The sequence below is a fragment of the Pristiophorus japonicus genome, chromosome 15 (assembly GCF_044704955.1).
Source record: "Pristiophorus japonicus isolate sPriJap1 chromosome 15, sPriJap1.hap1, whole genome shotgun sequence".
Lineage (NCBI taxonomy): Eukaryota > Metazoa > Chordata > Chondrichthyes > Pristiophoridae > Pristiophorus > Pristiophorus japonicus.
In genome coordinates this window covers 97,511,252-97,535,745 of record NC_091991.1, presented here as the reverse complement: position 1 = coordinate 97,535,745, position 24,494 = coordinate 97,511,252, and the positions used below count along the sequence as shown (strand labels likewise).

The following is a 24,494-nucleotide window of genomic DNA, read 5'->3' as shown; positions in this document are numbered from 1 at the left end:
AACCACTGTCACTTTAACTTGGATGCAGGGCTCCAGTTCCTCCGGTAACTGGAGGGCCGGGCTCTCCCCTCTGGGCTAAGGTTGATGGGCTGGGGTCGGGGGGCTATGGTCGATGAACTGGGATCGGGGGACTGGGGTCGATGGGCTGGGGTCAGGGGTCTCGGGTCGAAGGGCTGGGGTCGGGGGGCTGGGGTCGATGGGTCGATGGGCTGGGGTCAGGGGGCTGGGGTCGATGGGTCGGGGTCAGAGGGCTGGGGTCGATGAGCTCGGTTTGGGGGTTTGGGTCGGGGGGCTGGGGTCGATGAGCTGGGTTTGGGGGCTGGGGTCAGGGGGTCGGGGGGGCTGGGGTCAATGGGTCGGGGTCGGGGGGCTGGGGTCGATGAGCTGGTGTCGGGGGGCTGGGGTCGATGAGCTGGGGTCAGGGGGCTAGGGTCGATGGGCTGGGGTCAATGGGCTGGGGCCAGGTCGATGGAGGGCCGGGCTTTCCCCGATAGGTTTGAGGGACTGTGGTGAAGTTCAGAGAGGAGGAGTCTGACAGCCACTTCACTGATCTACCTTTGTTCAGGTCCCACTGGCATTATTTCACTGTAAGCTGCCGTGACATCAAAACTGATGCACATCTCATTTTTATTTACTCTACAACTCTCAGTGACAATAAGAACATAGTTGAGCTGAATAGAAACAGTCTTTTGACCATAAAACTGGCAGCTTGACTGCTGCCCATCGGGTGGTCAGCTCGGTCAGTGGTCAGTCAGTGGCCTCTGACCGGGACAGAGTTCACACTCCTGATTGTTGTCCAGTGACTGCTGCTGGGAGGTCTTGTCTTTAACAAACACCCGGAGATACATGTTGGGGCTGACGAGTGCCGCGAGGTTCCTCTCGTCGGGTATAAGTGAGTTTGCACACTTCACTTCCTGTTGACCAGAGTCTTGAGTTTATACAGGAGCTCTTCAGCTATGGTTTTGTGGAAGGAAAATAATCTGAATAAAGCCGAGGCTGTAAAATAAAATGGATGTGGCTACACATTGGAACAGGGGGAGGCTATTCAGCGCCCCGAGCCTGCTCCGCCATTCAGTCAGATCATGGCTGATCTGTATCCTAACTCCATTTACTCGCCTTAACTCCATATCCCTTCAAACCCTTACCTAACAAAAATCAATAAATCTCAGTATTGAAAGCTCCAATCGACCCCCAGCATCCATGGCCTTTTGGGGGCGAGTGTCCCAGGATTCCACTACCCTTCGTGTGGCGAAGTGCTTCCTGATTACTAACTTCTAGTCACCTCTCTTTCAATTCTGAATATTAACAAACTATTCAACATCACAGTCACTGTACGAAAGGCGACTGCTCCTGGTCACATTCCTAATTTTTGTTACCTTCTCCTCAGTAACTGGCTAGCTGCAGAGCAAATTGATCAGCAACTTGTATGATCAGAAGCCTGGAATAACAAACCTCTCGTGACATCACTTTCATGGGAGGGAAATACCTCCCCACCTGCTGCTTTCAGAGAATGTTCAAATGCTCATTATTGAGGGGCCGGATGTCACTGGTTCTGCCTCTGCCCTTGGTAAAGCTAATATAAATAGCCAGTTGGCAGTCTGCCATTCAGGAAGAGGTTAATTAAAGCAGTCTCTACTACAGCCTCGCGTAGCCTGGACGACCACGTGCACAGGAAGTGTTACCAACGACAGAAACTCGAGCTCTGCATTTCGAAGCTTGAGTGGCGGCTGGAGTCACTGCGGTGCATCCGCGAGACTGAGAATTTTGTGGAAAGCACGTTTCTCGAGGTGGTCACCCTGCAGCTTAAGAGTGTGCAGACAGAGAGGGAGGGAGTGAGCGCCAGACAGCCAAAGAGAACTAGGCAGGTAGTGCAGGAATCCCCTGAGTCCATCTTGCTCTCCAACCGGTGCTCTGTTCTGATTACTGGTGGGGGCGATGGTGCCTCTGGGGAGTGCAGCCAGAGCCAAGTCCACGGCACCACGGTTGGCTTAGCTGCGCAGGGGGGAGGAAGAAGAATGGAAGAGCAACAGTGGTAGGTGATTCGCTAGTCAGGGGATGGTTTCAGAAGTGACTCCAGGATGGTATGTTGCCTCCTTGGTGCCTGGGTCAAGGATGTCACCGAGCGGCTGCAGGGCATTCTGGGGAGCAGCCAGCGGTCGTGGTCCATATCGGGACCAATGACATAGGTAGAAAGAGGGATGAGGTCCTGCAGGCAGAGTTTAGGGAGCTAGGAGAGAGATTAAAAAGCAGGACTTAAAAGTTAGTAATCTCTGGATTACTCCCGGTGCCACGTGCTAGTGAGTACAGAAATAGGAGGATAGAGCAGATGAATGCATGGCTGGAGAGATGGTGCAGGCGGGAGGGCTTTAGATTCCTGAGGCATTGGGACCGTTTCTGGGGGAGGTGGGACCTGTACAAGCCGGACGGGTTGCACCTCAACAGAGCCGGGACCAATATCCTCGCGGGGGGTGGGTTTGCTAGTGCTGTTGGGGAGGGTTTAAACTAGCTCGGCAGGGGGATGGGAACCTGAGAATAGATTCAGTGGGGAGAGAAGCAAAGTTGGAATTGGGCAGCAGAAAAGTAGAAAATGAATTTGGAGGACAGAGGAAATGAGGGCTGGAACATAGACAACAAGGGAGTTTTGCAGCACTAAATGGTCTATACTTCAATGCAAGGTGTCTGGGGAATAAGGCAGATGAGCTGAGAGCACAGATAGACACTTGGGAGTACGATATTATAGTTATTACTGAGACATGGCTGAAAGAAGGGCAGATATGGCAGCTCAACATTCCTGGTTACAGGGTTTTCAGACGGGATGGGGGGGGGGAAAAGGATGGGGGTGGTCGCAATATTGATTAAAGAAACAATTACAGCTGTGAGAAGGAATGATATGTTAGAGGGATCGTCAAATGAGGCCATATGGTTGAATTGAAGAACAAATAAAGGGACGATCTCACTGCTGGGCGTGTACTATAGACCCCCAAGCAGTCAGAGGGAGATAAAAGAGCAAATATGCGGGTAAATTGCTGCGAAGTGCAAAAACTATAAAGCTGTAATAGTGGGTGATTCCAACTACCCGAATATTAACTGGGGAAAAAAGTCATGTGAATGGTACAGAGGGTGCGGAATTTCTAAAATGCATTCAGGAGAACGTCTTTCGCCAGTATGCAACAAGCCCAACAAGGGAGGGAGCACTTCTAGACTTGGTTTTGGGGAATGAAGATGGGCAGTGATCATAGTTCAGTAAGATTTAGGGTAGTTATGGCAAAGGACAAAGGTGGACCAGGAAAAAAAGTTCTCAATCGGGGTAAAGCCAATTTTGCTGAGTTGAGATGGGATTTAGCCAAAGTGGACTGGAAATGGCTACTTGATGGTAAATCAGTGTCAGAGCAGTGGGAGGCCTTCAAGGAGGAGATCCTGAAGGTACAGACCAAGTGTATATTTCCTTAAAGAAAAAGGGTGGGGCTAACAAATCTAGAGTCCCCTGGATGTCAAGGGACATACAGGGTAAGGTGAAGACAAAAAGGGAAGCTTATGACAGATACCGAGAACTCAACACTGCAGAAACTCTACAGGAGTATAAAAAGTGCAGGGGTGCAATTAAAAAAGATATCAGGAAAGCGAAGCGAGAGCATGAAAAAATGTTGGCAAGTAAAATCAGAGAAAACCCAAAGATGTTTTATAAATACATTAAGAGCAAGAGGATAACTAGAGAAAGAGTCCTTCCTTCTTAGGCAGTCCCTTGGAGTCGAGGATGACTTGATTCCACACTGATGAGTCCAATGTAGGACCTACAGTGTCTGTCACAGGTGGGGCAGACGATGGTTGGAGGGACGGGTGGGTGGGGTGCTTGGGTTGTCGTGCACTCCTTCCGCTGTTTGCGTTTGGCTTCCACACACTCCCGGCGAAGAGATATAAGAACATAAGAAATAGGAGCAGGAGTAGGCCATACGGCCCCTTGAACCATTTAATATGATCATGGCTGATCCAATCATGGACTCGGCTCCACTTCCCCGCCCGCTCCCCATAACCCCTTATTCCCTTCTCGGTTAAGAAACTGTCTACCTATGTCTTAAATTTATTCAATGTCCCAGCTTCCACAGCTATTTGAGGCAGCGAATTCCACAGATTTACAACCCTCAGAGAGAAGAAATTCCTCCTCATCTCAGTTTTAAATGGGCAGCCCCTTATTCTAAGATTATGCCCCCTAGTTCTAGTCTCCCCACCAGTGGAAACATCCTCTCTGCATTCACCTTGTCAAGCCCCCTCATAATCTTATTCGTTTCGATAAGATCACCTCTCATTCTTCTGAATTCCAATGAGTAGAGGCCCAACCTCCTCAACCTTTCCTTATAAGTCAACCCCCTCATCTCCGGAATCGATCTAGTGAACCTTCTCTGAACTGCCTCCAAAGCAAGCATATCCTTTCGGAAATATGGAAACCAAAACTGCACGCAGTATTCCAGGTGTGGCCTCACCAACACCCTGTATAACTGTAGCAAGACTTCCCTGCTTTTATACACCATCCCCTTTGCAATAAAAGCCAAGATTCCATTGGCCTTCCTGATCACTTGCTGTACCTGCATACTAACCTTTTGTGTTTCATGCACAAGTACCCCCAGGTCCCGCTGTACTGCAGTCCTTTGCAATCTTTCTCAATTTAAATAATAACTTGCTCTTTGATTTTTTCTGCCAAAGTGCATGACCTCACACTTTCCAACATTATACTCCATCTGCCAAATGTTTGCCCAATCACTTAGCCTGTCTATGTCCTTTTGCAGATTTTTTGTGTTCATAAGAAATAGGAGCAGGAGTAGGCCATAAAACCCCTCGAGCTTGCTCTGCCATTCAATAAGATCATGGCTGATCTGATCATGGACTCAGCTCCCCATAACCCCTCATCCGCCCCCATCGCTCAAGAAACTGTCTATTTCGGTCTTAAATGTATTTAATGTCCCAGCATCCACAGCTCTCTGAGGCAGCGAATTCCACAGATTCACAGTCCTCTGAGAGAAGAAATTTCTCCTCATCTCAGTTCTAAGTGGGCGGTCCCATATTCTAAGATTATGCCCTCTAGTTCTAGTCTCCCCCACCAGTGGAAACATCCTCTCTGCATCCACCTTGTCAAGCCCCCTCATAATCTTATACGTTTCGATAAGATCACCTCTCATTCTTCTGAATTCCAATGTGTAGAGGCCCAACCTACTCAACCTTTCCTCATAAGTCAACTCCCTCAGCCCCGGAATCAACCTAGTGAACCTTCTCTGAACTGCCTCCAAAGCAAGTATATCCTTTCGTAAATATGGAAACCAAAACTGCACGCAGTATTCCAGGTGTGGCCTCACCAATACCCTGTACAGCTGTAACAAGACTTCCCTGCTTTTATACTCCATCCCCTTTGCAATAAAGACCAAGATTCCATTGGCCTTCCTGATCACTTGCTGTACCTGCATACAATCTTTTGTGTTTCATGCACAAGTTCCCCCAGATCCCGCAGTACTGCAGCACTTTGCAATCTTTCTTCATTTAAATAATAGCTTTGATTTTTTCTGCCAAAGTGCATGACCTCACACTTTCCAACATTATACTCCATCTGCCAAATTTTTGCCCACTCACTTAGCCTGTCTATGTCCTTTTGCAGATTTTGTGTGTCCTCCTCACACATTGCTTTTCCTCCCATCTTTGTATCGTCAGCAAACCTGGCTACATTACACTCAGTCCCTTCTTCCAAGTCGTTAATTGTAAGTAGTTGGGGTCCCAGCCCTGATCCCTGCGGCACCCCACCAGTTACTGGTTGCCAACCAGAGAATGAACCATTTATCCTGACTCTCTGTTTTCTGCTCGTTAGCCAATCCTCTATGCTAATATATTACCCCCAACCCCGTTAACTTTTATCTTGTGCAGTAACCTTTTATATGGCACCTTGTCAAATGCGTTCTGGAAGTCCAAATACACCACATTCACTGGCTCCCCTTTATCCACCCTGTTTGTTACATCCTCAAAGTATTCCAGCATATTAGTCAAACATGACTTCCCCTTCATAAATCCATGCTCTCTGCCTGACCGAATTTTGTTTTTCCAAATGTCCTGCTAATGCTTCTTTAATAATGGACTCCAACATTTTCCCAACCACAGATGTTAGACTAACTGGTCTATAGTTTCCTTGATAATAAGAATATAGTGCTGGAGAAACTAATGGGACTGAAAGCAAATGATCCCCCCCCCCCCCCAGGGCCTGATGATCTGCATCCCAGAGTACTAAAAGAGGTAGCCATGGAAATAATAGATGCATTGGTTGTCATCTTCCAATTCTATAGAACATGGAACAATTCCTGCAGATTGGAGGGTGGCAAAGTAACCCCACTATTTAAAAAAGGAGGGAGAGAGAAAATGGGGAACTACAGACCGGTTAGCCTAACATCAGTAGTCGGGAAAATGCTGGAGTCTATTTCAAGGATGTGATAATGGCACACTTAGATAATATCAACGGGATTAAACAAAGTCAACATGAATTTATGAAAGGAAAATCATGTTTGACAAACCTGGAGTTTTTTGAAGTTGTAACTGATAGAATAGATAAGGGAGAACCAGTGGATGTAGTGTATTTGGATTTTCTGAAGGCCTTTGATAAAGTCCCACATAAGAGGTTAGTGTGCAAAATTAAAGCTCATAGGATTGGGGGTAATGTATTGGCCTGGGTTGAAAATTAGTTAACTGACAGGAAACAGGGAGTAGGAATAAACGGGTGTTTTTCGGAGTGGCGGGCGATGACTAGTGAGGTACCACAGGGACCAGTGCTTGGGCCCCAGCTATTCACAATATATATAAATGATTTGGGTGAGGGAACCAAATGTAATATTTCCAAGTTTGCTGACGACACAAAACTAGGTGGGATTGTGAGTTGTTAGGATGATGTAAAGACGCTGCAAGGCCATTTAGATAGGTTGAGTGAGTGGGCAAACACATGGCAGATGCAGTATAACGTGGATAAATGTGAAGTTATCCACTTTGGTAGGAAAAACATAAAGACAAAGTATTATTTAAATGGTGATGGCTTGGGAAGTATCGATGAACAGAGGGACCTGCGTGTCCTTGTACACCAGTCATTGAAAGCAAACCTGCAGGTGCAGCAAGCAGTTAGGAAGGCAAATGGTATGTTGGCCTTCATTGCAAGAGGATGAGAGTACAGGAGCAAGGATGTCTTACTACAGTTATACAGGGCCTTGGTGAGACTGCATCTGGAGTATTGTGTGCAGTTTTGGTCTCCTTACCTAAAAAAGGATATACTTGGCATAGAGGGAGGTCAGCGAAGGTTCACCAGACTGATTCCTGGGATGGCCGGACTGTCATACGAGGTGAGATTGGGTCTATATTCAGTAGAATTTAGAAGAATGAGAGGGGATCTCATTGAAACGTGTAAAATTCTGACTGGGTTGAATAGACTGGATGCGGGAAGGATGTTTCCCCTGGGCTGGGAAGTCTAGAACAAGAGGTCACAGTCTCAGGATACGGCGTAGGAAATTTAGTACTGAGATGAGAAATTTTTTCACTCAGAGGGTGGTAAACCTGTGGAATTCTCCACCACAGAAGGCTGTAGAGGTGAAGTCACTGAATATATTTAAGAGGGAGATGGATAGATTTCTAGAAACAAAAGGCATCGAGGGGTATGGGGGAAAAGCGGGAATATGGTGTTGAGATAGAGGATCAGCCATGATCATACTGAATAGCGGTGCAGACTTGAAGGGCCGAATAGCCTACTACTGCTATTTTCTATGTTTCTATGATTCCTGTTTTTTTGTCTGCCTCCTTTTTTAAATAGGGGTGTTACATTTGCAGTTTTACAATCTGCTGGGACCTCCCCAGAATCCAGGGAATTTGGTAAATTACAACCAATGCATCCACTATCACTGCCGCTACTTCTCTTGACCCTAGGATGCAAGCCATCAGGTCCAGGAGATTTATCTGCCTTTAGTTATCTTACTGAGTACCATCTCCTTAGTGATTGTGATTGTGTTAAGTTCCTCCCCCCCTTATAGTCCCTTGACTATCCATTGTTGGGATATTGTTAGTGTCCTCTACTGTAGAGACTAATACAAAATATTTGTTCAGAGTTTCTGCCATTTCCATATTCCCCATTACTAATTCCCCGATCTCATCCTCTAAGGAACCAACATTTACTTTAGCCACTCTTTTCCTTTTTATATACCTATTGAGGGGTTGCCGCCTTCCTGGATGCTTCTCCTTCACTTTGAGCAGTCTTGGGCCAGGGATTCATAGGTGCCTGTGGGGATGTTGCATTTTTTCAAGGAGGCTTTGAGGGTGTCCTTGAAGCGTTTCCTCTGGCCACCTGGGATTCACTTGCTGTGTCGGAGCTCTAAGCAGAGCGCTTGTTTTGGGAGTCTTGTGTCGGGCATACGGACGATGTGGCCCGTCCATTGGAGCTGATCGAGGGTGGCCAATGTGTTGATGCTGGGGATGTTGGCCTGAGCGAGTGCATCTGTCCTGCCAATGGATTTGCAGGATTTTGCGGTGGCAGCGTTGGTGGTACTTCTCCAGTACTTTGAGGTGCCTGCTGTACATAGTCCATGTCTCTGAAGCATATAGGAGGGTGGTTGTCACTACTGCTCTGTAGACCATAAGCTTGGTGCTGGATTTGAGGTCCTGGTCTTCAAACACTCTTCCTCAGGTAACCAAAGGCTGCACTGACACACTGAAGGTGGTGTTGGACTTTGTCATCAACGTCTGCCCTTGCTTATAGTAGGCTCCGGAGGTATAGAAAATGGTCCACGTTGTCTAAGGCCTCGCCATGGATCTTGATAGTTGGGGGGCAGTTCTGTGTGGCCATGACAGGTTGGTAGAGAACCTTTGTCTTACGGATGTTTAATGTAAGGCCCATACTCTCGTATGCGTCGGTGAAGATGTTGACGATGGCTTGGAGCTCGACCTCAGTGCGCAAACGCAAACGTCGTCTGCGTACTGTAATTCAAAGACTTTGGATCTGGACTGGAGGCGACGGAGATTAAACAATTTCCCATTTGTTCTGTAGATTAGCTCCACTCCAGCAGGGAGCTTATTGAGGGTGAGATGGAATATTATAGCAAGGAAGATCGAGAAGAGGTTAGTGCGATGACACATAGCCCTGCTTGACACCAATCCGCACGTGTATTGGGTCTGTGGTGGATTCATTGGTCAGGATCACGACTTGTATGTCATCGTGAAGCAGATGGAGGACGGTGACAAACTTTTGAGAGCAGCCGAATTTGAGGAGGACACTCCATAATCCCTCACTGTTGACATGGTCTTTGAGGTCAGAGGTTGGTGTGCTGCTCCCTGCATTTCTCTTGAATTTGACATGTGGTAAAGATCATGTCCATTGTGCCCCTTGTGAGTAAAACTCTGGGAGAAGCTCTTCAGCCACTGGGAGAAGGCGATTTAGGAGGATTCTTGCGATGTGGCAGACCCTGTGGCAGACAGCAGGGAAACTCCTCTCTAATTACTGCAATTGGGCTTGTCACCTTCCTTGAAGATGGTCACGATTACAGCGTCGCTGAGATCCCCTGGCATGTTCTCCTCCTTCCAAATAAGAGAAATGAGTTCATGGATTCACGCCAGTAGTGCTTCTCCATGCTTTAGTGCTTCGGCGAGGATTCCATCTGCTTCTGAGGCCTCCTTGTTCTTCAGTTGTTGGATGGCCTTTTCAACCTCATGCTGGGCTGGGGTTGTGCTGAGATGGTGGCGGGTAGCATGCTGCGGGATGGAGTCGAGGACACTCACGTCGAAGACAGAGTCTCGGTTAAGGAGATCTTCGAAGTGCTCCTTCCAGCGCGCACTGACTGCCTCTCTTTCCAGATTGAGCACCTCTCCTTGGCCCTCAATGGGGAAGGACCTTGGGTGCTTGGGCCATAGGTCGTTTTGACTGCGCTAAGGAATCCATGCACGTAGTGATTGTCAGCTGGTTGCTGGATCTCCTGTGTATCTCCACCCACCATCTGTTCTTTAGGTCGTGAGTTTTTTGTTGGACCTCGGCCTTCAGACGTCTGTAGAGCTGCGTTCTTGCTTTTGAGTTGTATTGCTGTTCCCAGTTCAAGAATGCCTTGTGCTTGCGACTAATTAGCTCCGGGATCTCCTGGTCATTTTCGTCGAACCAGTCTTGATGTTTCCTGGTCGAGTGACCGAGCAGCTCTTTGCAGGTGCTGGTTATGGAGGCCTTGAGGGCAGACCAGGCGCTGTGCACACTCTGCGTCTTTGGTTCACTAGAAGTCGTCAGGTTGGTTGTGAGGCGCTGGCTGAATAGGACTTCCTTGGCAGGGTCTTTGAGTGCTCCGGCGTTGATTTTCCTGCAGCAGTGTTTTTGTTGCAACCGCTGTTTTTGGGCAACATTGATGGACATCACCGAGTGGATTAGGTGGTGGTCCGTCCGGCAGTTGTCGGCTCCTGTCTTGGCGCGGGTGATGTGCACGTCCTTGCAGTCCCTAGCTCGGACGATGACGTAGTCTTGCAGATGCTAGTGCTTGGAGCGAGGTGTTGCCATGAGGCCTTGTACTTGCTTCTCTGACAGAACAAGGTGTTGGTTATGACAAGGCCATGTTCTAAGCATTTTGTCAGGAGCAGGGTACTGTTGGAGTTGGATTTCCCTACCCCCTCTCTGCCGATCGTACCTCCCCAGAGGTCTGTATCCATTCCAACTCTTGACGTTAAAGTTGCTGAGGAGGATCAGTTTGTCGCCCGTTGGAACTCAGGACAGGGATTGTTCGAGGCTGGAGTAAAATTCCTCTTTGGTCTCGTCTGTAGCTTCCAGTGTTGGGGTGCACTGGTTCCGGGCTAGGGTGAGCCAAAGGGTCATGAGGCGTTTGTTTATCTCGCAAGGAGAGTCTCTGAGATGTCCAACTAGCTCATTTTTTATGGCGAAGCCTACCCCATGGAGGCGGCGTTCTTCTGGTTTACCTTTCATAAAAGGTGTAACCTTGAACTGGCATTCCCCTGCCTGCTGAGTCTCACTTAAGGAGGCGATGTCTATGTCGAAACTTCGGAGTTCCCGGGCAACGATAGCGTCCTGGTCTGTCGCTGTTGGGGTTGTCCATGAGGGTCTTGATGATCCAGGTCACGAACTTCATTTTAAAGGATGGAAGGTGCCTGTGTGTGAATTCTTTTAATGTGGGGTGGGCGTTGCACAGTAGCTTCCGCACAAGCAACGTCTTGGTCCAATGGCAATTGGATCCACGTCGATTGGCGACCAGGCTCCACTGCATAGGCCTAGTACACACATATGCACACATACCCCTACTGCCCTCCTCCCTCCTTCCCACAGGTCCCCTCACTCTCTCTGAGTATAATAGGATGCAGTGCAGTCCCCTCAACCTCGCTGTTGACCGATGCTGCACCGTCCCGACCCCACTCCTGGTCCCCAATCCCGGTCCCCGGATCCCGACCCCGCTCCCAGTCCCCGACCCCGACCCTACTCCCGGTCCCCAACACCACCCCCGGTCCCCGACCCTGACCCCGGTTCCCGACCCCGACCCTACTCCCGGTCCCCAACCCCGACTCCACTCCCACTCCCGGTCTCCACCCCCAACCCCGACCCTACTCCCGGTCCCCGACCCCGACCCTACTCCCGGTCCCCGACCCCGACCCCGCTCCCCGAGTCCGACCCCGGTCCACGACCCCGACCCCACTCCCGCTCCCCGACCCCATTCCCGTTCCCGGTCCCCGACCCCAATCCCGCTCGTCGACCCCGACCCCCGACCCCACTCCCGGTCCCCGGCCCCACTCCCGACCACGGACCCCGGTCCCCGGTCTCACTCCCGACCCCGCTCCCGGTCCCCGGCCTCACTCCCGACCCCGGACCCCGGTTCCCGGTCTCACTCCCGGTCCCCGACCCCACACCCGCTACCTGGTCCCGACCCCGCTCCCCGACGCCACTCCCGCTCCCCGGCCCCACTCCCGCTCCCCGGCCCCACTCCTGCTCCCCGACCCCGGTCCCCGACCCCGACCCCACTCCCGGTCCCCGACCCCGACCCTGACCCCACTCCCAGTCCCTGACCCCGCTCCCAGTCCCCGACCCCGCTCCTGCTCCACAACCCCGCTCGCGGTCCCCGACCCCGACCCCACTCCAGCTCCCGACCCCGGTCCAGACGCCGACCCCGCTCCCGGTCCCCGACCCGGGTCCTTGAACCCGCTCCTGGTCCCACTACCGGTCCCCGACGCCGGACCCCGCTCCCGCTCCCCGACCCGGATCCCTGAACCCGGTCCCACACCCGACCCCGCTCCCAGTCCCCGACCCCGACCCTACTCCCGGTCCCCGACCCCGACCCCGACTCCACTCCCACTCCCGGTCTCCACTCCCGACCCCAACCCCGACCCCGCTCCCCGAGTCCGACCCCGGTCCACGACCCCGACCCCGACCCCGCTCCCCGAGTCCGACCCCGGTCCACGACCCCGACCCCACTCCCGCTCCCCGACCCCATTCCCGTTCCCGGTCCCCGACCCCAATCCCGCTCGTCGACCCCGACCCCTGACCCCACTCCCGGTCCCCGGCCCCACTCCCGACCACGGACCCCGGTCCCCGGTCTCACTCCTGACCCCGCTCCCCGACCCCGCTCCCGGTCCCCGGCCTCACTCCCGACCCCGGACCCCGGTTCCCGGTCTCACTCCCGGTCCCCACTCCCGACCTCGCTCCCGGTCCCCGGCCCCGACCCCGCTCCCCGACCACACTCTCGCTTCCCGGCCCCACTCCTGCTCCCCGGCCCCACTCCCGCTCCCAATCCCCGACCCCGCTCCCAGTCCCCGTCCCCGCTCCCCGACCCCACTCCCGCTCCCCGACCCCACTCCCGGTCCCCGACCCCGACCCCACTCCCAGTCCCCGACCCTGCTCCCGGTCCCCGACCCCGACCCTGCTCCCGGTCCCCGACCCCGACCCTGCTCCCGGTCCCCGACCCCGACCCTGCTCCCGGTCCCCGACCCCGACCCCGACCCTGCTCCCGGTCCCCGACCCCGACCCTGCTCCCGGTCCCCGACCCCGACCCTGCTCCCGGTCCCCGACCCCGACCCTGCTCCCGGTCCCCGACCCCGACCCTGCTCCCGGTCCCCGACCCCGACCCTGCTCCCGGTCCCCGACCCCGACCCTGCTCCCGGTCCCCGACCCCGACCCTGCTCCCGGTCCCCGACCCCGACCCTGCTCCCGGTCCCCGACCCCGACCCTGCTCCCGGTCCCCGACCCCGACCCTGCTCCCGGTCCCCGACCCCGACCCTGCTCCCGGTCCCCGACCCCGACCCTGCTCCCGGTCCCCGACCCCGACCCTGCTCCCGGTCCCCGACCCCGACCCTGCTCCCGGTCCCCGACCCCGACCCTGCTCCCGGTCCCCGACCCCGACCCTGCTCCCGGTCCCCGACCCCGACCCTGCTCCCGGTCCCCGACCCCGACCCTGCTCCCGGTCCCCGACCCCGACCCTGCTCCCGGTCCCCGACCCCGACCCTGCTCCCGGTCCCCGACCCCGACCCTGCTCCCGGTCCCCGACCCCGACCCTGCTCCCGGTCCCCGACCCCGACCCTGCTCCCGGTCCCCGACCCCGACCCTGCTCCCGGTCCCCGACCCCGACCCTGCTCCCGGTCCCCGACCCCGACCCTGCTCCCGGTCCCCGACCCCGACCCTGCTCCCGGTCCCCGACCCCGACCCTGCTCCCGGTCCCCGACCCCGACCCTGCTCCCGGTCCCCGACCCCGACCCTGCTCCCGGTCCCCGACCCCGACCCTGCTCCCGGTCCCCGACCCCGACCCTGCTCCCGGTCCCCGACCCCGACCCTGCTCCCGGTCCCCGACCCCGACCCTGCTCCCGGTCCCCGACCCCGACCCTGCTCCCGGTCCCCGACCCCGACCCTGCTCCCGGTCCCCGACCCCGACCCTGCTCCCGGTCCCCGACCCCGACCCTGCTCCCGGTCCCCGACCCCGACCCTGCTCCCGGTCCCCGACCCCGACCCTGCTCCCGGTCCCCGACCCCGACCCTGCTCCCGGTCCCCGACCCCGACCCTGCTCCCGGTCCCCGACCCCGACCCTGCTCCCGGTCCCCGACCCCGACCCTGCTCCCGGTCCCCGACCCCGACCCTGCTCCCGGTCCCCGACCCCGACCCTGCTCCCGGTCCCCGACCCCGACCCTGCTCCCGGTCCCCGACCCCGACCCTGCTCCCGGTCCCCGACCCCGACCCTGCTCCCGGTCCCCGACCCCGACCCTGCTCCCGGTCCCCGACCCCGACCCTGCTCCCGGTCCCCGACCCCGACCCTGCTCCCGGTCCCCGACCCCGACCCTGCTCCCGGTCCCCGACCCCGACCCTGCTCCCGGTCCCCGACCCCGACCCTGCTCCCGGTCCCCGACCCCGACCCTGCTCCCGGTCCCCGACCCCGACCCTGCTCCCGGTCCCCGACCCCGACCCTGCTCCCGGTCCCCGACCCCGACCCTGCTCCCGGTCCCCGACCCCGACCCTGCTCCCGGTCCCCGACCCCGACCCTGCTCCCGGTCCCCGACCCCGACCCTGCTCCCGGTCCCCGACCCCGACCCTGCTCCCGGTCCCCGACCCCGACCCTGCTCCCGGTCCCCGACCCCGACCCTGCTCCCGGTCCCCGACCCCGACCCTGCTCCCGGTCCCCGACCCCGACCCTGCTCCCGGTCCCCGACCCCGACCCTGCTCCCGGTCCCCGACCCCGACCCTGCTCCCGGTCCCCGACCCCGACCCTGCTCCCGGTCCCCGCTCCAGGTCCCCGACCCCACTCCCGACCACGGACCCCGCTCCCGCTCCCGCTCCCCAACCCCGCTCCCGGTCCCCGACCCCGGACCCCGCTCCCGGTCCCCGACCCGGGTCCCTGAACCCGCTCCCGATCCCACTACCGGTCCCCGACGCCGGACCCCGCTCCCGCTCCCCGACCCGGGTCCCTGAACCCGGTCCCACTCCCGACCCCGCTCCCAGTCCCCGCTCCAGGTCCCCGACCCCGACCCTGCTCCCAGTCCCCGACCCCGACCCTACTCCCGGTCCCCGACGCTACTCCCGGTCCCGACCCCGCTCCCGGTCTCCGACCCCGACCCCACTCACGGTCCCCGACCCCGACCCCACTCACGCTCCCCAACCCCGACCCACTCCCGGTCCCGCTCCTGGTCCCCGGCCCCCGCTCCTGGTCCCCGGCCCCACTCCCGACCACGGACCCCGGTCCCCGGTCTCGCTCCCGGTCCCCGACCCCGACTCCGGTCCCGGTCCCCGCTCCCAGTCCCCGACCCCGACCCCACACCCGCTCCCCGACCCCACTCCCGCTCGTCGACCCCGCTCCCCGACCCCACTCCCGGTCCACGGCCCCACTCCCGACAATGGTCCCTGGTCTCACTCCTGACCCCGCACCCCGGTCCCCGCGGAGCCCCACTCCCGACCCAGGACCCCGGTCCCCGGTCTCACTCCCGACCCCGGCCCTGCTCCCGACCCCGGCCCCGCTCCCGGTCCCGCTCCCCGACCCCACACCCGCTCCCCGACCCCGCTCCCCGGCCATGACCCCGCGCCCAGTCCCCGACCCCGCGCCCAGTCCCCGACCCCGGCCCCGCTCCCGGTCCCGCTCCCGCTCCCCGACCCCACACCCGCTCCCCGACACCGCTCCCCGGCCATGACCCCGCGCCCAGTCCCCGGTCCCGGTCCCCGACCCCGCTCCCGGTCCCCGACCCGGACCGCGCTCCCGGTCCCCGACCCCATTCCCGGTCCACGAGCCCGCTCCCGGTCCCCGACCCCGGTTCCCAACCCTGCTCCCGGTCCCCGACCCCACTCCCGGTCCACGACCCTGACCCCGGTTCCCGACCCCGACCCCGACCCCAGTCCTCGACTCCGCTCCCGGTCCCCGACCCCGACCCCACTCCCGGTCCCCGACCCCGACCCTACTCCCGGTGCCCGCTCCCGGTCGCCGACCCCGACCACGCTCCCCGAGTCCGACCCCGGTCCACGACCCCGACCCCACTCCCGCTCCCCGACCCCATTCCCGCTCTCCGTCCCCGACCCCACTCCCGCTCGTCGACCCCGACCCCCGACCCCACTCCCGGTCCCCGCTCCCGGTTCCCGGCCCCACTCCCGACCACGGACCCCGGTCCCCGGTCTCACTCCTGACCCCCCTCCCCGACCCCGCTCCCGGTCCCCGGCCTCACTCCCGACCCCGGTTCCCGGTCTCACTCCCGGTCCCCGCTCCCGGTCCCCACTCCCGGTCCCCGACCCCACACCCGGTCCCGACCCCGCTCCCGGTCCCCGACCCCGCTGCCCGACCCCACTCCCGGTCCCCGACCCCGACCCTGCTCGACCCCACTCCCGGTCCCCGACCCCGACCCTGCTCCCAGTCCCCGACCCCGACCCTGCTCCCGGTCCCCGACCCCGACCCTGCTCCCGGTCCCCGACCCCGACCCTGCTCCCGGTCCCCGACCCCGACCCTGCTCCCGGTCCCCGACCCCGACCCTGCTCCCGGTCCCCGACCCCGACCCTGCTCCCGGTCCCCGACCCCGACCCTGCTCCCGGTCCCCGACCCCGACCCTGCTCCCGGTCCCCGACCCCGACCCTGCTCCCGGTCCCCGACCCCGACCCTGCTCCCGGTCCCCGATCCCGACCCTGCTCCCGGTCCCCGACCCCGACCCTGCTCCCGGTCCCCGACCCCGACCCTGCTCCCGGTCCCCGACCCCGGTTCCCAACCCTGCTCCCGGTCCCCGACCCCGGTTCCCAACCCTGCTCCCGGTCCCCGACCCCACTCCCGGTCCCCGACCCTGACCCCGGTTCCCGACCCTGACCCCGACCCCAGTCCTCGACTCCGCTCCCGGTCCCCGACCCCGACCCCACTCCCGGTCCCCGACCCCGACCCTACTCCCGGTGCCCGCTCCCGGTCGCCGACCCCGACCCCGCTCCCCGAGTCCGACCCCGGTCCACGACCCCGACCCCACTCCCGCTCCCCGACCCCATTCCCGCTCTCCGTCCCCGACCCCACTCCCGCTCGTCGACCCCGACCCCCGACCCCACTCCCGGTCCCCGCTCCCGGTTCCCGGCCCCACTCCCGACCACGGACCCCGGTCCCCGGTCTCACTCCTGACCCCCCTCCCCGACCCCGCTCCCGGTCCCCGGCCTCACTCCCGACCCCGGTTCCCGGTCTCACTCCCGGTCCCCACTCCCGGTCCCCGACCCCACACCCGGTCCCGACCCCGCTCCCGGTCCCCGACCCCGCTGCCCGACCCCACTCCCGGTCCCCGACCCCGACCCTGCTCGACCCCACTCCCGGTCCCCGACCCCGACCCTGCTCCCAGTCCCCGACCCCGACCCTGCTCCCAGTCCCCGACCCCGACCCTGCTCCCAGTCCCCGACCCCGACCCTGCTCCCAGTCCCCGACCCCGACCCTGCTCCCAGTCCCCGACCCCGACCCTGCTCCCGGTCCCCGACCCCGACCCTGCTCCCAGTCCCCGACCCCGACCCTGCTCCCGGTCCCCGACCCCGACCCTGCTCCCGGTCCCCGACCCCGACCCTGCTCCCGGTCCCCGACCCCGACCCTGCTCCCGGTCCCCGACCCCGACCCTGCTCCCGGTCCCCGACCCCGACCCTGCTCCCGGTCCCCGACCCCGACCCTGCTCCCGGTCCCCGACCCCGACCCTGCTCCCGGTCCCCGACCCCGACCCTGCTCCCGGTCCCCGACCCCGACCCTGCTCCCGGTCCCCGACCCCGACCCTGCTCCCGGTCCCCGACCCCGACCCTGCTCCCGGTCCCCGACCCCGACCCTGCTCCCGGTCCCCGACCCCGACCCTGCTCCCGGTCCCCGACCCCGACCCTGCTCCCGGTCCCCGACCCCGACCCTGCTCCCGGTCCCCGACCCCGACCCTGCTCCCGGTCCCCGACCCCGACCCTGCTCCCGGTCCCCGACCCCGACCCTGCTCCCGGTCCCCGACCCCGACCCTGCTCCCGGTCCCCGACCCCGGTTCCCAACCCTGCTCCCGGTCCCCGACCCCGGTTCCCAACCCTGCTCCCGGTCCCCGACCCCGGTTCCCAACCCTGCTCCCGGTCCCCGACCCCGGTTCCCAACCCTGCTCCCGGTCCCCGACCCCGGTTCCCAACCCTGCTCCCGGTCCCCGACCCCGGTTCCCAACCCTGCTCCCGGTCCCCGACCCCGGTTCCCAACCCTGCTCCCGGTCCCCGACCCCACTCCCGGTCCCCGACCCTGACCCCGGTTCCCGACCCCGACCCCGACCCCAGTCCTCGACTCCGCTCCCGGTCCCCGACCCCGACCCCACTCCCGGTCCCCGACCCCGACCCTACTCCCGGTGCCCGCTCCCGGTCGCCGACCCCGACCCCGCTCCCCGAGTCCGACCCCGGTCCACGACCCCGACCCCACTCCCGCTCCCCGACCCCATTCCCGCTCTCCGTCCCCGACCCCACTCCCGCTCGTCGACCCCGACCCCCGACCCCACTCCCGGTCCCCACTCCCGGTTCCCGGCCCCACTCCCGACCACGGACCCCGGTCCCCGGTCTCACTCCTGACCCCCCTCCCCGACCCCGCTCCCGGTCCCCGGCCTCACTCCCGACCCCGGTTCCCGGTCTCACTCCCGGTCCCCACTCCCGGTCCCCGACCCCACACCCGGTCCCGACCCCGCTCCCGGTCCCCGACCCCGCTGCCCGACCCCACTCCCGGTCCCCAACCCCGACCCTGCTCGACCCCACTCCCGGTCCCCGACCCCGACCCTGCTCCCAGTCCCCGACCCCGACCCTGCTCCCAGTCCCCGACCCCGACCCTGCTCCCGGTCCCCGACCCCGACCCTGCTCCCGGTCCCCGACCCCGACCCTGCTCCCGGTCCCCGACCCCGACCCTGCTCCCGGTCCCCGACCCCGACCCTGCTCCCGGTCCCCGACCCCGACCCTGCTCCCGGTCCCCGACCCCGACCCTGCTCCCGGTCCCCGACCCCGACCCTGCTCCCGGTCCCCGACCCCGACCCTGCTCCCGGTCCCCGACCCCGACCCTGCTCCCGGTCCCCGACCCCGACCCTGCTCCCGGTCCCCGACCCCGACCCTGCTCCCGGTCCCCGACCCCGGTTCCCAACCCTGCTCCCGGTCCCCGACCCCGGTTCCCAACCCTGCTCCCGGTCCCCGAACCCACTCCCGGTCCCCGACCCTGACCCCGGTTCCCGACCCCGAACCCGACCCCAGTCCTCGACTCCGCTCCCGGTCCCCGACCCCGACCCCACTCCCGGTCCCCGACCCCGACCCTACTCCCGGTGCCCGCTCCCGGTCGCCGACCCCGACCCCGCTCCCCGAGTCCGACCCCGGTCCACGACCCCGACCCCACTCCCGCTCCCCGACCCCATTCCCGCTCTCCGTCCCCGACCCCACTCCCGCTCGTCGACCCCGACCCCCGACCCCACTCCCGGTCCCCGCTCCCGGTTCCCGGCCCCACTCCCGACCACGGACCCCGGTCCCCGGTCTCACTCCTGACCCCCCTCCCCGACCCCGCTCCCGGTCCCCGGCCTCACTCCCGACCCCGGTTCCCGGTCTCACTCCCGGTCCCCGCTCCCGGTCCCCACTCCCGGTCCCCGACCCCACACCCGGTCCCGACCCCGCTCCCGGTCCCCGACCCCGCTGCCCGACCCCACTCCCGGTCCCCGACCCCGACCCTGCTCGACCCCACTCCCGGTCCCCGACCCCGACCCTGCTCCCAGTCCCCGACCCCGACCCTGCTCCCGGTCCCCGACCCCGACCCTGCTCCCGGTCCCCGACCCCGACCCTGCTCCCGGTCCCCGACCCCGACCCTGCTCCCGGTCCCCGACCCCGACCCTGCTCCCGGTCCCCGACCCCGACCCTGCTCCCGGTCCCCGACCCCGACCCTGCTCCCGGTCCCCGACCCCGACCCTGCTCCCGGTCCCCGACCCCGGTTCCCAACCCTGCTCCCGGTCCCCGACCCCACTCCCGGTCCCCGACCCTGACCCCGGTCCCCGACCCCACTCCCGGTCCCCGACCCTGACCCCGGTCCCCGACCCCGACCCCGACCCCAGTCCTCGACTCCGCTCCCGGTCCCCGACCCCGACCCCACTCCCGGTCCCCGACCCCGACCCTACTCCCGGTGCCCGCTCCCGGTCGCCGACCCCGACCCCGCTCCCCGAGTCCGACCCCGGTCCACGACCCCGACCCCACTCCCGCTCCCCGACCCCATTCCCGCTCTCCGTCCCCGACCCCACTCCCGCTCGTCGACCCCGACCCCCGACCCCACTCCCGGTCCCCACTCCCGGTTCCCGGCCCCACTCCCGACCACGGACCCCGGTCCCCGGTCTCACTCCTGACCCCCCTCCCCGACCCCGCTCCCGGTCCCCGGCCTCACTCCCGACCCCGGTTCCCGGTCCCCGCTCCCGGTCCCCACTCCCGGTCCCCGACCCCACACCCGGTCCCGACCCCGCTCCCGGTCCCCGACCCCGCTGCCCGACCCCACTCCCGGTCGCCAACCCCGACCCTGCTCGACCCCACTCCCGGTCCCCGACCCCGACCCTGCTCCCAGTCCCCGACCCCGACCCTGCTCCCGGTCCTCGACCCCGGTTCCCAACCCTGCTCCCGGTCCCCGACCCTGACCCCGGTTCCCGACCCCGAACCCGACCCCAGTCCTCGACTCCGCTCCCGGTCCCCGACCCCGACCCCACTCCCGGTCCCCGACCCCGACCCTACTCCCGGTGCCCGCTCCCGGTCGCCGACCCCGACCCCGCTCCCCGAGTCCGACCCCGGTCCACGACCCCGACCCCACTCCCGCTCCCCGACCCCATTCCCGCTCTCCGTCCCCGACCCCACTCCCGCTCGTCGACCCCGACCCCCGACCCCACTCCCGGTCCCCGCTCCCGGTTCCCGGCCCCACTCCCGACCACGGACCCCGGTCCCCGGTCTCACTCCTGACCCCCCTCCCCGACCCCGCTCCCGGTCCCCGGCCTCACTCCCGACCCCGGTTCCCGGTCTCACTCCCGGTCCCCGCTCCCGGTCCCCACTCCCGGTCCCCGACCCCACACCCGGTCCCGACCCCGCTCCCGGTCCCCGACCCCGCTGCCCGACCCCACTCCCGGTCCCCGACCCCGACCCTGCTCGACCCCACTCCCGGTCCCCGACCCCGACCCTGCTCCCAGTCCCCGACCCCGACCCTGCTCCCGGTCCCCGACCCCGACCCTGCTCCCGGTCCCCGACCCCGACCCTGCTCCCGGTCCCCGACCCCGACCCTGCTCCCGGTCCCCGACCCCGACCCTGCTCCCGGTCCCCGACCCCGACCCTGCTCCCGGTCCCCGACCCCGACCCTGCTCCCGGTCCCCGACCCCGGTTCCCAACCCTGCTCCCGGTCCCCGACCCCGGTTCCCAACCCTGCTCCCGGTCCCCGACCCCACTCCCGGTCCCCGACCCTGACCCCGGTCCCCGACCCCACTCCCGGTCCCCGACCCTGACCCCGGTCCCCGACCCCGACCCCGACCCCAGTCCTCGACTCCGCTCCCGGTCCCCGACCCCGACCCCACTCCCGGTCCCCGACCCCGACCCTACTCCCGGTGCCCGCTCCCGGTCGCCGACCCCGACCCCGCTCCCCGAGTCCGACCCCGGTCCACGACCCCGACCCCACTCCCGCTCCCCGACCCCATTCCCGCTCTCCGTCCCCGACCCCACTCCCGCTCGTCGACCCCGACCCCCGACCCCACTCCCGGTCCCCACTCCCGGTTCCCGGCCCCACTCCCGACCACGGACCCCGGTCCCCGGTCTCACTCCTGACCCCCCTCCCCGACCCCGCTCCCGGTCCCCGGCCTCACTCCCGACCCCGGTTCCCGGTCCCCGCTCCCGGTCCCCACTCCCGGTCCCCGACCCCACACCCGGTCCCGACCCCGCTCCCGGTCCCCGACCCCGCTGCCCGACCCCACTCCCGGTCCCCAACCCCGACCCTGCTCGACCCCACTCCCGGTCCCCGACCCCGACCCTGCTCCCAGTCCCCGACCCCGACCCTGCTCCCAGTCCCCGACCCCGACCCTGCTCCCAGTCCCCGACCCCGACCCTGCTCCCAGTCCCCGACCCCGACCCTGCTCCCGGTCCCCGACCCCGACCCTGCTCCCGGTCCCCGACCCCGACCCTGCTCCCGGTCCCCGACCCCGACCCTGCTCCCGGTCCCCGACCCCGACCCTGCTCCCGGTCCCCGACCCCGACCCTGCTCCCGGTCCCCGACCCCGACCCTGCTCCCGGTCCCCGACCCCGACCCTGCTCCCGGTCCCCGACCCCGGTTCCCAACCCTGCTCCCGGTCCCCGACCCCGGTTCCCAACCCTGCTCCCGGTCCCCGACCCCACTCCCGGTCCCCGACCCTGACCCCGGTTCCCGACCCCGACCCCGACCCCAGTCCTCGACTCCGCTCCCGGTCCCCGACCCCGACCCCACTCCCGGTCCCCGACCCCGACCCTACTCCCGGTGCCCGCTCCCGGTCGCCGACCCCGACCCCGCTCCCCGAGTCCGACCCCGGTCCACGACCCCGACCCCACTGCCGCTCCCCGACCCCATTCCCGCTCTCCGTCCCCGACCCCACTCCCGCTCGTCGACCCCGACCCCCGACCCCACTCCCGGTCCCCGCTCCCGGTTCCCGGCCCCACTCCCGACCACGGACCCCGGTCCCCGGTCTCACTCCTGACCCCCCTCCCCGACCCCGCTCCCGGTCCCCGGCCTCACTCCCGACCCCGGTTCCCGGTCTCACTCCCGGTCCCCGCTCCCGGTCCCCACTCCCGGTCCCCGACCCCACACCCGGTCCCGACCCCGCTCCCGGTCCCCGACCCCGCTGCCCGACCCCACTCCCGGTCCCCGACCCCGACCCTGCTCGACCCCACTCCCGGTCCCCGACCCCGACCCTGCTCCCAGTCCCCGACCCCGACCCTGCTCCCAGTCCCCGACCCCGACCCTGCTCCCAGTCCCCGACCCCGACCCTGCTCCCGGTCCCCGACCCCGACCCTGCTCCCGGTCCCCGACCCCGACCCCGCTCCCGGTCCCCGACCCCGACCCCGCTCCCGGTCCCCGACCCCGACCCCGCTCCCGGTCCCCGACCCCGCTCCCGGTCCCCGACCCCACACCCGGTCCCGACCCCGCTCCCGGTGCCCGACCCCACTCCCGGTCCCCGACCCCGACCCTGCTCGACCCCACTCCCGGTCCCCGACCCCGACCCTGCTCCCAGTCCCCGACCCCGACCCTGCTCCCAGTCCCCGACCCCGACCCTGCTCCCAGTCCCCGACCCCGCTCCCAGTCCCCGACCCCGACCCTGCTCCCGGTCCCCGACCCCGACCCTGCTCCCGGTCCCCGACCCCGACCCTGCTCCCGGTCCCCGACCCCGACCCTGCTCCGGTCCCCGACCCCGACCCTGCTCCCGGTCCCCGACCCCGACCCTGCTCCCGGTCCCCGACCCCGACCCTGCTCCCGGTCCCCGACCCCGACCCTGCTCCCGGTCCCCGACCCCGACCCTGCTCCCGGTCCCCGACCCCGACCCTGCTCCCGGTCCCCGACCCCGACCCTGCTCCCGGTCCCCGACCCCGACCCTGCTCCCGGTCCCCGACCCCGACCCTGCTCCCGGTCCCCGACCCCGACCCTGCTCCCGGTCCCCGACCCCGACCCTGCTCCCGGTCCCCGACCCCGGTTCCCAACCCTGCTCCCGGTCCCCGACCCCACTCCCGGTCCCCGACCCCGACCCCGACCCCAGTCCTCGACTCCGCTCCCGGTCCCCGACCCCGACCCCACTCCCGGTCCCCGACCCCGACCCTACTCCCGGTGCCCGCTCCCGGTCGCCGACCCCGACCCCGCTCCCCGAGTCCGACCCCGGTCCACGACCCCGACCCCACTCCCGCTCCCCGACCCCATTCCCGCTCTCCGTCCCCGACCCCACTCCCGCTCGTCGACCCCGACCCCCGACCCCACTCCCGGTCCCCACTCCCGGTTCCCGGCCCCACTCCCGACCACGGACCCCGGTCCCCGGTCTCACTCCTGACCCCCCTCCCCGACCCCGCTCCCGGTCCCCGGCCTCACTCCCGACCCCGGTTCCCGGTCTCACTCCCGGTCCCCGCTCCCGGTCCCCACTCCCGGTCCCCGACCCCACACCCGGTCCCGACCCCGCTCCCGGTCCCCGACCCCGCTGCCCGACCCCACTCCCGGTCCCCGACCCCGACCCTGCTCGACCCCACTCCCGGTCCCCGACCCCGACCCTGCTCCCAGTCCCCGACCCCGACCCTGCTCCCAGTCCCCGACCCCGACCCTGCTCCCAGTCCCCGACCCCGACCCTGCTCCCAGTCCCCGACCCCGACCCTGCTCCCAGTCCCCGACCCCGACCCTGCTCCCGGTCCCCGACCCCGACCCTGCTCCCGGTCCCCGACCCCGACCCTGCTCCCGGTCCCCGACCCCGACCCTGCTCCCGGTCCCCGACCCCGACCCCGCTCCCGGTCCCCGACCCCGACCCCGCTCCCGGTCCCCGACCCCGACCCCGCTCCCCGACCC

The 24,494-nt window shown here is 64.4% G+C and overlaps 1 protein-coding gene across 3 annotated transcripts in view; it reads left to right on the top strand.

Moving 5' to 3' along the window:
- The window catches only part of LOC139280923 (lysine-specific demethylase 7B-like), a 458,954-nt gene that overhangs the window by 74,061 nt on the left and 360,399 nt on the right, over positions 1-24,494 (top strand). The window lies entirely within an intron of this gene.